The 16,855-nt window shown below is 43.2% G+C and overlaps 1 protein-coding gene and 1 non-coding gene across 4 annotated transcripts in view; both read right to left on the reverse strand.

The window, feature by feature from the left end:
- The window catches only part of PXYLP1 (2-phosphoxylose phosphatase 1), a 68,179-nt gene that overhangs the window by 33,310 nt on the left and 18,014 nt on the right, over window positions 1-16,855 (reverse strand). The gene's annotated exons all lie outside the window — the stretch shown is intronic.
- Window positions 14,580-14,698, reverse strand: LOC118602534. The gene has a single exon (XR_004950727.1). It is a non-coding gene; the product is annotated as a 5S ribosomal RNA (ribosomal RNA).

Raw genomic sequence — 16,855 nt, forward strand, 5'->3', positions numbered from 1 at the left:
CTTTACACCGACCAGCTCACACCCACTCCATTCTGACCCCTGACTTCTAAATCTTCAACCTTTTTTGGTAAACCTTTTGTTAAGATGACTCTGGTCTTCTTTAGTTTTATCATTATTAACCTCAATGTCAGTCACTACCACAGTGTCCCACAGTAATGCCTTAAGGGACAGCTGGGTGTGCCAGCGGATTTGTTCCTACGCTAAGTAGCCCCCTCTGCTAATTAGAGATCTCCCCCCATCCTGACCATTGAGCTATTTCAGCTGCATCCCGGGGTCTTCCTGCAGCCCCGCCCACGCATTCTAATTTGCTCGGTGCAAAAGGACATTTCACAGAAGGGTCTGTGAAAAAAGTGAACGTTTGCTGTAGGTTTCACCCCATCACTGTTAGAGATCAAGTTTGTTTCCTGGTTCCTGTTGGCATTTGAAACAGAACTTGAAAATCATACTCTCTTCAGAAAAGGGTTCTCAACTACAGTAAGATTAAAACAGTCATTTTCAACCTAATTTTAGAGGCAGAATCTTTTTTTCCTTCAAATACAATCTCCTCAGAGCTCCGATGAAGAAAATGTGCTACTTAGATAAAAGCTTGTCTCTTGATGTGGTGAGGGAAGTATAACTGTGAATATTCTAAAAGCTACTGAATTGCACCCTTTGGCTGAATTGTAATGTATATGAATTATATCTCAATAAGGCTGTTTTTTAAAAAGTATATCTGCAGGGCATGAAGCAGGAGCCAGGATCCTGCAGCCCCTTGGTCTCCGCCCCCACCCCCAGGGCCTTGCAGGGGAGTCTGAGAACTACTCCTTTAAGGAAGCTGTCCCCAACCTTTTTGGCACCAGGGACCTGTGCTCCTATGAGAATCTAATGCCTGATGATCTGAGGTGGAGTCGAGGCAGTGATGCTAGCACTAGGGAGCGGCTCCAAGTACAAGTGAAGCTTCACTCACTTCTCCGCCACTCACCTCCTACTGTGTGGCCTGGTTCCTAACAGGTCCACGGCCTAGGGGTTGGGTACCCCTGCTTTAAGGGATGTGTCAGACTTCCTACCAAAAAAGAACGTTTGCTAAAAGATTAATGGAAATGCACGTCCTTCCCAACTGAGCCTGCACATCCAGCAACCAGCATCTCTGTTAACAAATAGATCCCAATTTTACACCTTTCAATGAGCACTGCTTTTCTCCTTTTAGTCACTACCCCTCACCAAGGGCCAATGCCTAAGTGTCCCAAGACATCTCTACCCGCTCCTGGGGACTCACCAACCTCATGAGCTCTCTGGCACTTCTGGCTAAAACAACACATTACCCTGGCTGATCCCGGTCAGGGTTTAACGCATTTAGGACATCAAATAAATGTTTCCTCTTTCCAAAATTCAAACTCCCTATATCTCCACCTGAGGGTGTTTGAAAGGCATGCAGAGACCCCAAGGCAGCTCTGCAGGATTTGTGCTTGGTGAGGGATGATGGCCAGGACTTCTGCACTGAACCCCCGAGGAGGCAGAGATCACTTGATAAACATGGGCTCACCTGACTGAGGTGCTGCAGGTGTTCCCTCCTGCGGCAACGAGGAGGGGAGACCTTGAGGCTGACGAGCTCCAATCCCAGATATAAAGTGTTAAGCCCAGGTGGCTCTGGGCCCATAATCAAGCCTGGTGAGTTCCTTGCCTAAGGCCTCTGGGAGTCATCATAGTCTACTCGGTGATATCGTTGACCTTGGAGTGTCCTTGGTGATATTCATCTGATGGTTCAATAGTAAACCCCCTCCACAGGAAAACAGCCTAAGTCAAATCCAAGTCTCAGTGTCTGCCTTCCACCCTACACAGGCTCTACTGCCTGGTCAGGCAACCCAGGGATTGGGCGTGGAAGGTGACAACACTCACCTGCAAACACTGGCCTCACTTGGGTGGAATGTCAGCCTTCCCTTAGCCACCCTCAAAGCCAAGGTGGGAGCCCCCCAGCAGCCCCCTGCCAGGCAGCCTCCATCCAGCCTTTGCTCTGCTCCCTCAGGAACCAGGAACTTCTAACTGCTCATAACCATCCATTCCCAAGCACCGTTCACTGAGCACAGTGTGAGTCAACCACCACTTGGGGCCCTTGACATCACCTTATTTTTGTTCTGCAGGGCAGGCATGTGCATTTCTAACACACAGCTGGAAAACCGAAACTCAAGGGCACCGGATTACTAAGTGGTGGTGACGAGATACAGAACAAGATCTCTGCCTCTAAAGTTCTTTTCTTATGAGTTAGACTGTCTCCCCGATGTGTCCGCACACTGATTATAGTTGCAACCTGTAGATCAAGACAGAACAATTTAACTCTTGGCTTGGGCCAGCTTATCAGATACTTGAAGATGGCTGGCAGCTCCTGGCTAGACAGCCTGTGGGTTTCAGAACCCTCTCATCATCTGTCGTTTCTGACCTTATCAATGACTTTCTTGTAAGGTGACCCTTTCAGTTTGGGGAAAATGACAGCAGTGTGTGGGTGGAGATTAGATCATAGAATAGGGATGAGGTTCAGAGCAAGTGTCTCCCTTAGGGTATCCCTGTACCCCCAACAATAAATGTGCTGGGGCTTTTCTTCAGGTCTTTCTCAACCTGTCTGTTATTCTACCACCTTCTTTTGGGGGCTGTGCCATCTTTCTAAGGCCTTCTTTTGCTTTACGAGAACACTTTCAAGTGTAACTTCGGGGTCTTTCAGAGTCCTACTGTTCAGAGGGTTCTGCAGGCCTTGCTGCTGAAAGCTGTTTTCTTTTTGGACCACGTTATCACGGTGCACAGAAAGCAACAGCACACTGTGGAGTCAGACGGACCTGGGTCAGCACGTCGAACTCAGCGACACGGGCCAAGTTACTCAACCTCTCTGAGACTCGGTTTCCTCACCTATAAATGGACCTAACTTCACTTCTTCTCAGGATGTTGTGAGCACTAAACTGAAGAAGGCCAAGTTCAGTCCCCAGCATACAGGAGACATTCAAAAGAAAACGGCTGTACACGCTTTATCACCTTCTCGTCTTCTGTCAGTCCACTTTGCTGCTGCTTCTCTCCTTCTGGGAAACAGGAATAGTTTCTTAACCTGTTCGTTGGTTCTTTCAGGTATGTGAACACTAAACTTTCACGTGTTCTTGTTCACACCCCTGCCTCTATAGCTCTGGCTCCAATGCTGCCTTCGGCCTCTCTCCCTGGGCCTGGGAAAGAACCTTGCTGGCCCTGGGAAATCACTTCCCCCCGCCCCCCGCCCCCTTTCACTGCCCAGCGGCGTCATCTGCTCCGACACCTCAGAGACCAGACCTGCCTCTTGGTTGCTCCGTGCTTGGGTGTGGGAGGTTAGGGCCTTTTTTTCCAGGACCAGGCCAGGTGTGGCCTCTCAACCACTTCCTGCCTCCAGCTACTAAGGGGATATTCCACCACGCTTACTGGCAGGTGAGGCTATTAGGACTACTAAGTCTATGGCTTTACCTGACACTGCCTTCTCATGAGGATGAACCACAGGACGTTTCAGTTATCTTCATGTGAGCATTAGGTAGAAACAATCTACTTGCTGAGTTAAACCTCAGGCTTATAGCATGGTAGATCTATTGAAGTGATGGCCCCGGTTTGTCCATGCCTTTCTGTATGGATGGCCTTGCACAGTTTTCTCTCACACGGACTCTAAGCTTGGAATAGGTATTGGCTTTGGCTAATGGGACAACAGTAAGTGAGAGCCAAGCAGAGGCCATAAAGTCCTTATGAAATGAGGCTTGTCCTCCTTGGCTGCTTCTGGAACACCATGTGAAGATGCCCGGCCAGTTGCTGGAGGATAAGACCACATGGATCCAAGGCTGAGGTTCTCTATAAACAACCAGCCTGCCCATCACCACACATGTGAGCGAGGCCATCACAGACCATCCAGCCTACCCTCACCACCAGTAGATGGATATCAGGAGAGTCAGCCCAGATGAAAAGAACTGAATGGCCAACCCACAGATCACAAGCAAATACAACAGTTGCTGTTTTAAGCCACTAAGTTTTGGGAGTTTGATACAAAGCAAAAGAGAACTGATACCACAAAGAGGAAACATCTTGCATCTTTATTAGGAATTTCTAAGCCAGTGTCTCAATCTCTATATCCTCATCTGCAGGCACCACAGGCAGAGCTCCCCGTTGTCTACATTCTTTAACGTGCTGAGTACTTTTTGGAAAGGAAGCTATATTTAGTTCTAGATTTAAAATACTTAGGATCTGTTAGGTTAACCAGATGGCTGGGATCATGTGACTGCCTTACCACTTTTAGTTTTTAGGCTACTGACATCTCTGCATATCTGATGCTTTTCATCTGATGACACAGGCCTCGACCCTTTCTCCCTGATACCGAGTCTCTGCCTCCTCTCACTCCTGAGTCTCGTTTGGCAGCCACCAAATGCGAGGTAATGGTCAGAGTCTCATTACCCCCACTTGTCCTAGGAACCAGCCTGGTGTGATCACAGCCCTGGGAGTACGCACACAGCCTGGGATGGGGTGGGGACGATGACGACTCTGAGCACTGGGATAAACACACGCCTTCTTCTGGAGCCCATATTCCTAGAAAACTTGGAGAGGATGGTCATGCTTTGTTCTTAAGTTTTTTAAAAATGGCTAAATAATGACAGCATAATCCAGAATTCACATAGGTTTGAAGATGTTTGTGTTTGCAGCTGGAGCTAGGACTCCAGTGTGTGTGCATGTCCAGTGTGGGAATCGGGTGCAAGGTTTTGCCCTGGGGAGGGTCTTCACTGGGGATACATCCTTGGTGAAAGAGACCGAGATGAGCCATGAGGTAGTAGAAAAGAGACAGGCACTTGTTTTGCTTGTCACTTGTTTTCTATGTGCCTTCCTGACAACGAACTGACTTTACTTCTGAGGCCATGATCCGGTCTTTAAATAAGATAGAGGCTAAGAGTATGAAAGAACATAAAGAAGATGAAGAGCAACCATCGTCATTTGCAGAGCAGCGGTGCAGAGTTGGTCCATGCTGTGCTGGACGCTCTGGCTCTAGAGGAAGAATCATTTGGACCCCGCATCATCAACACAGAGATTCGCCCTTTGCCCTGAGCTCCTGCCCATGCCGTAGTTCCTCTTCCAAATCCTGGCCACTTCCCTACAGGCCAGCCCAGCCCAGCCCCAAGCATCAGGGCAGGCAGCCACGTTTGCAGCCCATTCTTGGCGAGCCTTCCTCAGGGCTGACTCAGCTGTGGTGTCCCGGCCTCGCCACAGGTTTTCCAGTCTGGAACATCCATGTCAGCTTCTGCTGGGCCCTGCCCTAACTAGACAAGATTACCAGCTAATAGGCTCTCTCCATCTCTGTGGCACAAGCTCCATCCTCATTCCCCAGTGACCCCTTTCTCTTTTTCTATCTCTCGGGCAGAGGCTTATGAAGCCACTCAAGAAGTCGCACAGATGTGGGTCCCTTCCGGCCATCTTCCCCACATCCCTTCCATGGAGAGTCGGCACCCACACCCCTGGGGTCTGCTGCAGCTCCTCCAGACATTCCCTCAGACTTGTCCAGGTTGTGCAAAGTGGCAGGTAGGTCTCTGGGCCCACAGCGGAAATCACGCAGCCCGCTCACTCGCAGCCCAGAAAATAAAGTCCCTGGGAAGATTAAGTGCCACCTCAGCAGGATGAGATGCTGTGGATTCATGACCTGCTTCGGCATGGCTCCCACATCTCCTAATCCTCAAATATATCTCATTTCCCATCGCTTTCCATGGAAAAGATGCTCTCTAGGTGCTATATGGCATCGTGACCAAATCTAATTCCTATAAATACTTCAGTGGAAATAACTGTTTTATGTTCCAGGCTGAACTTATAACAGCAGCCAGTCACCAGATGTCTGCTGGGCACAGCCTTAGTGCCCTGTGCTAAACTCATACAGTAAAAATATCTTAAATCCAGAAATAAAATTATTACTCTGAATTCTCCATGAAACAACAAACAATAAAACAAACAGAAAATACAGCCAACTGTAATTCAACTTTATAATAGATTTGAACAGTGAATGAAAATATTTAAGAATATAATTTTGAAAAAAGTACTAGTTAATACCTAGTTATCTTGTTAATTTACCAGTTAATAGTAAATACATTTTTGGATTAAAAGGAAAAAGGAACACATCCAAGGCATGTCATAAGCTGCCATTCTACCACCAGAGATTTCCAAAGCCCAAGCCCTGGCCTGATTTTCACCTTGTAAGAGCTGGGAATGCCCAGGGCACACATTTAGTGACTCTGGTGCCAGGGTCCCCTTCAATGTGTACAGAATTTAGGGTTTAAAATAAAGCCACAACTGCTTGAAGGAAAAATGTGCATTCAATTATCTCTCATTTGTGCAGTTAAAATACCATTACCAGGAATAGAAAGATGGTATTAAAGAGAAGAAAATGCTTTGGATGAATTGTATATACATATATATATATATATTTTTTTGGTCCCAATCATTTTGGCCTAAGTAAATACAGTATTAAAATTAAAAAAAAAACAAACAAAAAACCCGAATCTATAATTGTGAACTAAATATGAACCAAGTAAAGGTAAAAGCTATACCTTAATAGCCCTCCCTGTCCAAGGTCATCTCAAAGTAGAGTTTAATTGCAAAATCAAATATGCTTGACTAAGTATAAACCAACCTTAAAGTCTGACAAATGACAGATTCCAGAACCTCCTAGAAACCCCAGGCAGTGGGGCAGGCAGGAAGGAGGCTATGAACTCCCTGCAGTTATTCACATTCCAGCTAATTTGCAGGCTCAGTTCTAAAGGTAGAAACCAATTCGTTCATTCATCGAGTCAGTCAGTTGATTCAAAGCAACTTATTTTCTAAGAGCCAATATATGTTGAGCACCATCTAAAGTGTATCTAAAGAATACAGAACACAATTTCTGCCATCTCGAAGATCACTCTGAAATATATGAAAGTATTTGTGGGGAAAAAAATGACAACAAATCCAGGAATTACTTTAAAATACTGGGGATGGGCTGAGAAGGAATGAATGGAACAAGACTGGCAAAACGTTGACAACTGCTAAAGTTGGGTAATGGATCCTTGAGGGTACATTTTACCACCCTCTCTGCTTTTGTGTATGTTTGAAATTAAAAGTTAAAGAAAAAGGTGTAAAAAAGATGCTCTTGGTCTGGTCAGTGCAGCCATAAGTAAAAATATAAATAGGCCATTAGGCTATATGGAACCAGTGCCACTGGGGGAAGTGGAACATGGAGAGGAAGAGACCCACCCAGACCCATGGAGTGGGTAGGTGTCCTTGAGGAAGCTCGGCCAGAGCTCAGTCTTGAAGAGCAGACTGGAGCTGGTGTATTTAGAATTGTACTTTAGGAAAAACAGAATGAACCAAAGAAACAGCACTAAGACTGTACCGAGGGTTATGAGTTAATATGCGTAAGAGACACAGCACAGTACCTGGCTTCTAATAAATGCTCAATAAAAGTTAGCAATACTTCTCTTATGGTTTTAATACCCACCACCCACATGTGAAATACTCACTCTGCTTGCCTCTGTTTCTGCCCCAACTCTAGAAACAGAACGCCCAAAGAACCACGCCAGAGAAAGTCAGAGTCTGAAGAAGTTTTAAACCTCACTTGGTTTAAGTTCCTTAGTTGACCAGAAGAGAAGCCAGGATGGGTCATAAGTAGCACAAGGCTTGTGGCTCCTCAGGAAACCCAGTCCTTGTGGTTCAGTCCCTTGTTTCACAATCAGAGAGTGGCATCCGACACTCTGTCTTTGTCACATTACTCCTCTTCATTGCAGAGGACACACCATGTGGCAGACACTTTTAACTATCTACCAATGTCTACTCTTCTTCCTAACAGAATTCTGTAGGTTTTAGCTGGATACATGGCCACCCTACTGGAGATAATATTTCCCATGCAAGTAGTTGTTGTCATATGATCAAGTTCTGGCCAGTGAGCTGCGAATGGAAGTAACATGCACAACCCCCCTCTGACCTTCCTTCTTCCCCCCTTCCCATGCTCTGAACCACAGGTGTGGTGGTGAGCCAGCTTTCTGGATGCACATGGAAACATCCTAGCGGATGACAGAAGAACCCTGGATGAGCCCGTGGAGCAGGCCACTCATCTCAATGCCTACCAGCTCAAATTGTTTCAGGAGGGAAAAATCAATCTCACAACCTTTTAAAATCATTATTATCACCTCTGTTAAAGCAGACAGACCGATATCATACCTAGAACTATCATACTACTGCCACTAGCAGTAGAAGACATTGGTCATCTTCTTGGGGGGCCCTCTAAGGTAGGGATGAATAAACTCATACACATTCATGATGAATTTCATTAGGCAGGAAGGTCTCAACACTGACCAGGCTTTATGTCCCTCTTAGATTTGATATAAATGAGACATAGTTGTAGTAACCTTTGTTCTTTTTGAGTTTTACTTTTCGTTTTATCTTAAATAATTTATGCACCTATGACAATGGCTTGGCTTCAGGTAAGAAAATACTAGCTAATGCAAAGGGCCTCATCAGTAATCTCACATAATGAGTCATAGGATTAGGAACAGCAGCTCCAGGATCAGTTAACTCAGCAAATCAAAGACATTATTAGAAAGTTAGGATCATTCCATCTCTGGCTCTCAGCCACTGGGATGGTTTGTCCCATCCCTGGGATGGCTTCCCTCAAGGATCATAAGACTGTGGCCATAATTGCAGGCCTCATGGTTGCATTTGGCAATCTACAAAAACAGTAGGGATGATGCTACGCATTTCTACTGGAAGCAAGGAAGCCTTTCCAGAAACCCTCCAGTGGACTTCCTCTTAAATCTAACAGCCAGAGCTGTGTCACGGGCCCATACCCAAACCAAACACCAGCACCTGGAATGGGCCCCGACAATCGGGTGAAACCAACTGGGATTTGCCTCCTAGCAGAGGCCCACGCAGGTTGGAGGCCTGAATAGAATCAGAGTTCTGCTAGGAACAAGGGAACAAGGGAGCAAGGGGTTGTCAGCAACAGCCCACACTCGGAGAAGACTTGACAACACACACAATTATTCTAAAAAATTGTTCTCAAACCCAGCCATCTGATGATAGTACCAGCACTTTTCAGATCTAGCAATCAAAGCGCATACAGTCATAATTATATGTTTGAGAAACGTCGGTGCTGGTTTGCTCAGGTATAATTCAGCAGTGACAAACGGCAGAGCAGCATCCATCGGCCCACTGACTGTGCAGGTTCTACCAACGAGACCTTTGATTCCTATTTTACATGTGTTTAAATATTCGGCACAAAGTATTTACCTATCGTTTCTCTCCAAAAAGAATTCAAAACAGATCGCCTCCAGATTTAGCATTTTTAAATCCCTGAAATATTAGGATTTCTTTTCTTCATTTGTGAACTACATGTTCTTACCACTCTCTCCTTTGAGGTTTTTCCCAGCTCAAGGTGGCTGAGCATTTCTCAGCACCAGACCGACCAGACTAATTCATCGAAGCCAGGATTTTCACTTTTATGTACTCTTTAGTGATTTTTTTTTCTGACATTTTGGGAGAAGTCTGTGTTCCATCCAACATCACTGCTTTGCTCTTAAGTTTTAGAAGTAGCTACATCTGTAACTGGCATTCTTATTTTAGAATGTCAAGAGCAACTATAAGTACCTCAACAACAAAAGTTGAGAACATGCAGTTGGCATGATTTACTCACCACAAAGCCACTTTTAAAATATAGCTGATTCTTTTTATTTTGCCAGCAAACTATGTCAATTAAAAGTTTCTTAAAATGTCAAGGAAAGCACAAGAGGATTAAATGAGCAGGGCTGTAAAACTACAAATGCACGCGGTGTACCATGAAGGTTCATGTGGTAAAAGTCCCATTTTCAAAGGCAAAAAAAAAAAAAAAAAAAAAAAGTGCTCACAAGGCCCTGAGAATCACAGCTGAGCAATGTGAACCAGGCACACTTGAAAGTGCAGGTTGCCAGGGCCACTTATACTTTCTGAAAGCTGAATCTTCCATGTTATCAATTCTACAAACGGAATTTTGTTCTGGATGGAGACACGAATGGAAGTACTCATGTGTGCCACAAATCAGGGCACTTTGCCCAATGAGGCCTTTTTCAGGCTGGGAGCACACTCATCTACAGAGATTTGACAAAACTCTGTACTCACTGCCGTCCGTTCCATGACTCAGTCATGACAAAGCATGGGGCACCAGGTCCTCTATAGATGTTATCACTTCTGGCATCAATGGGCAGGAACTTCATGCCCTTAAAATATCTTTTAGAAAGCTACCAGATGGTTCAGTGGGAGGCCGACAGCATCAAGTGTCAGTACAGAATGAACCCTTCTGCCCTCTTGGTGGACAAGTGTGGGCAGCCAGCGGTGGAGGGTTCTGGGGGTGAAGGGGCTGACACGGGTGACCTCTAAGAGGCCTCCATGTACAAGGATTCTCTGATTCATATCCCAAAACAAGCTCATAAAACATTTTTTATTTACCTCTGCAGTTATGAAGAGATGGGGAGAACAAAGACAGAGCTAAGAGCCCATAGAATCACAGACTGAATTGCTATCTAGCTCCAGCTCCCTTCCAATAAACTAAGGAATAACACTGCTATAAGTGTCAAAAGTTTGATTCAGTTTAGGTTAAAACTGTAATGAAACACAAGCCTCAAAGTCAGTGGTACTTATCATATGCAATGGTGAAAAACTGAAAGTGTTTCCTCTGAGATCAGGAACAAGAAAAGGATGCTCACTCTCACCACTGTAATTCGGTACAGTACTGGAAGTCCCAGACAGAGCGATTAGGTAAGATAAAGAAATAAAAGACATACAAATCAGAATGGAAGTAAAATGGTCTCTATTTGCAGGCAACATGTTCTTATATACAGAAAACCCTAAAGACAACACCAAAAAAAATCCAGTTTGATTTAATAAACAAATTCGGTAAAATTGTAGGACCACAAATACACAAAAAAATCAAATGCATTTCGATGCACTAATGATAAACTATCAGAAAGAGAAATTACAAAAACAATCTCATTTACAATTGTACCAAAACGAATAAAATACCTAGGAATAAATTTAACCAAAGAGGTGAAAGATCTGTACAATGAAAACTATAATACGTTGAAGAAAGAAATCAAAGACAAATATATGGAAAGATGTTCTGTGTTCATGACTTGGAAGAATTAACACTGATGAAATGTCCATACTACCTAAAGCAATCTACAGATTCTATCAAAATTCAAATGGCATTTTTCACAGAAATAGAAAAACCTATCCTAAAATTTGTATGGAATCACAAAAGACCCTGAATACCCAAAGCAATCTTGAGAGAGAAGAACAAAGCTGGGGGTATCAAACTATATTATGAAGCTACAGAATCAAAATAGTATGATATTGCCATTAAAACAGACACATAGACCAATGCAACAGAATAGAGAGCCCAGAAAAAAACCCAAGCATATACAGTCAATTAATTTACAACAAAGGAGCCAGGGACATACAATGGGGAAGAGAGTCTCTTCAATAAATGGTGTTGGGAAACCTGGATAGCTATATATGAAAGAATGAAACTGGACCCCTCTCTTACACTATACACAAGAATTAATTCCAAATGAATTAAAAGACTTGAACGTAAGACCTGCAACCATAAAGCTCCTAGAAAAAAACCATAAGGGCTAAGTTCCTTGACATTAGTCATGGCAATGAATTTTTGGATTTAAGACCAAAAGCAAAAATAAACAAGTGGAGCCATATCAAACTAAAAAGCTTCTGCACAGCAAGAGATTAGTACAAAATATTCAAAATGATGAAAAGCAAGTATCTACAACCAAGATTACTTTATCCAGCAAAGCTATCACTTAGAATCGAGTGATAAAGAGCTTCCCAGACACAAAACAGCTAAAGGAGTTCATCAACACCAAACCAGTATTACAAGAAATGTTAAAGGAACTTCTAATAAGAAAAAAATAAAAAATATGAACAATAGGAGAGTCGCCTGAGGTCTGGCTGAACAGAAGCCCTACAGCTAGGGACAAACATAAGAAGTCACCTCTAACCAGTAGGAGGGGCGGAGATGTGAAACGGCCTGGTCCCACAACCGCCATGTGGCAATGGAGAATCAGAAAGGTTATCTTGGCTGCAACGCCCCCTCCCCGACCCAAAGCAAGGAGTCCCAGCCCCACACTGGGCTCCCCATTCCAAGGTTCCAGTGCCAGGGAGAGAAGTCCCCACAATCTCTGGCTGTGAAAACCAGCAGAGATTGTGGCTGAGTGAGACAGAGGGTTGCAGGAGTTGCAGGTGTTCCTCTTAAACAGCCACGCCCAGACTCAGTCACTGATGGGCTCACTTGCTCTGAACTCCAGCACTGAGGCAACTGTTGGAGAAGCACCAAGGACATATGGGGAGGCACTGAATTGTCCAGCTTCAGTGTGAGGGCTGGAGTGGGGACTTTCTCCCAGACAGAAGTGCTGGCAATATCCATTGCTCCTTTGCTGAGCCCTCTCCATTCCTAGCATGTGGATGCAGGCCACCATATCTGAGTCTCCATCAACCTAGAAAACACAGGTTGCTCCACCCAGGTGATTCCCTGATATTCTGCCTCTCCCAACTTGTGGGCCCACCCAAGCTGCTTCCAGTGGTTTTATACCACACAAATGGCCTGTCTTGGCTTTTGCTGCAGACTTTTCTAAAATCTCTCAAAGGCTCACAAAACCCAGAGCAGCAGAATCTGGCCTCAGTGTGCCTCGTATCTCTTGCTGAGCAGCCCTAAGCACTGCACTAGTGGCAGCTGGCCTCTTTTCCTGGCTTGGCCCCTCAAGGAACTTATAGCACAGGTGGCAGCCATCTGCGGATTGTTTGATGACTCTTATCAGGTGGCCCCGGAAGTGCACAGGCTGTGGCTGAACTTGGCCTGTAGCTGGACTCCTCCCAGGAGTCCTTGCGTTGGCATACCCAGTGGTCTGCTTTGACCAGCACTGGAGCCAGAGCATCACCCAGGGCTGCATCTGAGGATACACCTGAAGGGCATGATGGATAGGCACCAGAGCCCTGCTAAAGTGAATCCTGCTTTATAAAGTCAGCTCCTTACTCGCCAAGCCTCACTATCAATCAGCCTGAGGGTCAGTCCCTCCCAGTGATGTACAAACAACAGCCAAGGCTCAACTACAACAGGAGGGCACACACAAACCACACAAGGGACACATATTGAGCACCTTGCTCAGGTGACCAGGGAAGACTGTGCCACTGGGCCCCAAAGGACACCTACTACATAAAGCCACTCTACTAAAACCAGGAGACTTAGAAGACCTACCTAATACATAGCAACAGACACAGAGAGGCAGCCAAACTGGGGAAACAAAGAAACATGTCCCACATGGAAGAACAGAACAAAGATCCAGAAAAAGAACTCAACAAAATGGAGACAAGCAACCTGCCAGATGCAGAGTTCAAAACACTGGTTATAAGGATGTTCAACGAACTTAGGAGAAGAGTAGATGAACTCAGTGAGAACTGTAAATAAGAGATAGAAAACATTAAAATGGAGATGGAAAACATAAAAGAAAACCAGTCAGAAATGAAGAATACAATATCCGAGATGAAGAATACGTTAGAGGGAATCGACAGAGTGGATGAAGCAGAGGATCAAATCAGTGATTTAGACGATGGGGTAGTGCAGGACACGCAATCAGAACAGCAACAAGAAAAAAGAATCTAAAAAAATGAAGATAGCTTAAGGAGCCTCTGAGACAACATCAAGTGTAACAACATTTGCCTCAGAGGGGTACCAGAAGAAGAGAGAGCAAGAAATTGAAAACCTATTTGAAGAAATAATGATGAAAAATGTCCGAATCCTGTTGAAGGAAATAGACATACCAACCCAGGAAGCACAGAGAGTCTCAAACAAGATGAACACCAAGACACATCATGATTAAAATGACAAAGGTTAAATACAAAGAGAGGATCGTAAAGGCAGCAAGAGAGAAGCAATTAGTTACCTGTAGGGCACTTCCATAAGATTGTCAGCCAATTTCTCAATAGAAACTTTGCAAGCCAGAGGGGCTTGGTACAAAATATTCAAAGTGATGAAAAGCAAAGACCTATAGCCAAGATTACTCTACCCAGCAAAGCTATCATCCAGAACTGAAGGACAGAGAACTTCCCAGACAAGAAAAAACTAAAGTTCATCACAACCAAGCCAGTACTATAGGAACTTTGGAGGAACTTCTATAAAAAGAAGGGAAAAAAAATTTATCAAAAATATGAATAAAGAATGGTGATAACTACATATCTATCAACAAGAACTTCAAATGAAAAAGAATTAAATGCTCTAGTCAAAAGACAGGGTGACAGAATGGTTAAGAAAGCAAGACCCTTACATAGGCTGCCTATGAGGCTCACTTCAGATTAAAAGACACAAAGACAGAAAGTAAAGGGATGGAAAAAGATACCTCATAAAAATGGAAACAAACAAAAAGCTGGAGTAGCAATACTTATACCAGACAAACAGACTTTATTTTATTTTTATTTTTTTATTTTTTAGGTGAAGCATCCCTTGGTTGACCACACAGATTGCAAGGACCTTGTCATCTTATAATCCCTTATTTTTAAATTTTTTTTTATGCCTACAGCACCTGGTCTTCCTAGGTGGTCTCCTATCCAAGTACTGACCAGGCCCGACCCTGCTTAGCTTCCGAGATCAGACGGGATCAGGCTTATTCAGGGTGGCATGGCCGTAAACTAGACAAATAGACTTTAAAACAAAAGCTATAACAAGAGACACAGAAGGACCCAGTAACCCCACACTTCTGGATATTTATCTGAAGAAACCCAGAACACTACTTTGAAGGGACATGTGCATCCATATGTTCATTGCAGCGTTATTTACAGTAGCCAAGATACGGAAGCAACCTGGATGTCCATTAATGGCTGAATAGATAAAGAAGAGGTGGTACATTATTCAATGAAATTTTACTCAGCCATAAGAAAGAATGAAATCTTGTCATCTGCAACAATATGAATGGATCTAGAAGGTACCGTGCTGAGTGGAGTAATTAAGTAAGACAGAGAAAGACAAATGCCATATGACTTTACTTATATGTGGAATCTAAAAAAACAAAATAAAGGAATAAACAAAACAGAAACAGACTCATAGATACAGAGAACAGTTTGATGGCTGCCAGATGGAAGGGGTGAGGGGGGTGGAAGGATACGTGAAAAAGGCAAAGGGATTAAGAAGTAGCAATTGGTAGTTACAAAACAGTCATGGGGATGTAAAGTACGGCATAAGGAATATAGTCGATAATACTGTAATAACTATATATGGTGTCAGATGGGTACTAGATTTATCAGGATGATCAATTTGTAAGTTATGTAAATGTCTAGTAACTACATTGCACACCTGAAACTACTATAATATTGTATGTCGACTCTAATTGAAAAATAAAAAATTATTTAAAAATTAGAATAATCAAAAATAAAAAAAATAAAAAGCTTCTGCACAGTAAAGAAATAATCAACAAAATGAAAAGGCAGCCCACAGAATGTGAAAAAGATCTGCGAATCATATATCAAATAAGGGGTCAATATCCCAAATATATAAAGAACTTATACAACTCAATAGCAAAACCAAACACTCTGATTTTAAAAATGGGCTGAGGAACTGAATAGGCATTTTTCCAAAGAAGACATACAAAGGGCCAATAGGTACATGAAAAAATGTTCGACATTACTAATTATCAGGGAAATGCAAATCAAACCCACGATGAGATATCACCTTATACCTGTTAGAATGGTTACTATAAAAAAAGACATGAGATAACAAGTGTGGGCAAGGATGTAGAGAAAAGGGAACCCCCATGCACTGTTGATGGGAATGTAAATTGGTGCAGCCACTACAGAAAACAGTATGGAGCTTCCTCGAAAAATTAAAAATAGAAATCCCATATGGTTCAGTAATCCCACTTCTGGGTAGATGTCCAAAAGAAATGAAATCACTATTTTCAAGAGATATCTGCACCCTGTGTTCACTGTAGCATTATTTACAACAATAATCACACCCCTTTACTCACTCCCATCCTGGATACCATTGTCTTTAAACCAAATTGGACTGTTTTTTTTTTTTATAAAGGAAAAATAATCTATTGTGTTAAGCCACTGAAATTTGAGGATTTATTTGTTACAGTAGTTTAACATTAATCCTAATAGATGTCCATATATATAGGCTTTTGATACAGATTAAACAAAATAATATATCTAAAACACCTGAATCATAATAGCCCATTAATGGTTAATTCCTTTCCATTGATGGTCTGCTATCTACCTGAAAATACACTAAAAAATTGGTTTTGTTGCTTTGGAGCAAGAGTTTTCTAGGAATATTTAAATGTACAGATTGAGGCTAACACCTTCAGCTTACTAGCAGGCAACATTTTGGGGAGAGTTCTGATCATTTACATCTTGAAATCCCTCTGTGATTTGGGCTATGGTGCTTACCTTGAAACCTAACTTGAAGCTGAGATAGCTAGAGGTCATGAAACAAAGACAGCTACCTCACTCATTGGATGGTAGGTCCTTCAAGTTTCCCAGAATGGGCCGTACTAACCTCTAAATTACCAGGGGTTCTAAAAAAAAAGTCAATGGTATCCAGTGAGAAATGATGGAGAAGAAGCTGTTGATACAAGTGCTTCTGAGAATGTAAAGCATTGGGGTAGCCACGGTCCTTGTTTACACACCAGTTTCCACAAACATAAGCTAAATGAGCAAATGCTCATTATGCATTATCATCATAAAATGTGAATTTCTAAATTGCATTTCTGAATATGTCTACTACATATGGCAAAGAAGCGCAATCCTGTGATATTTAGAGGTTTGTTGTAATAGTCATCTTCCAAGGCCT

The sequence above is a fragment of the Rousettus aegyptiacus genome, unplaced genomic scaffold (genome assembly GCF_014176215.1).
Source record: "Rousettus aegyptiacus isolate mRouAeg1 unplaced genomic scaffold, mRouAeg1.p scaffold_m13_p_4, whole genome shotgun sequence".
Taxonomy (NCBI): domain Eukaryota; kingdom Metazoa; phylum Chordata; class Mammalia; order Chiroptera; family Pteropodidae; genus Rousettus; species Rousettus aegyptiacus.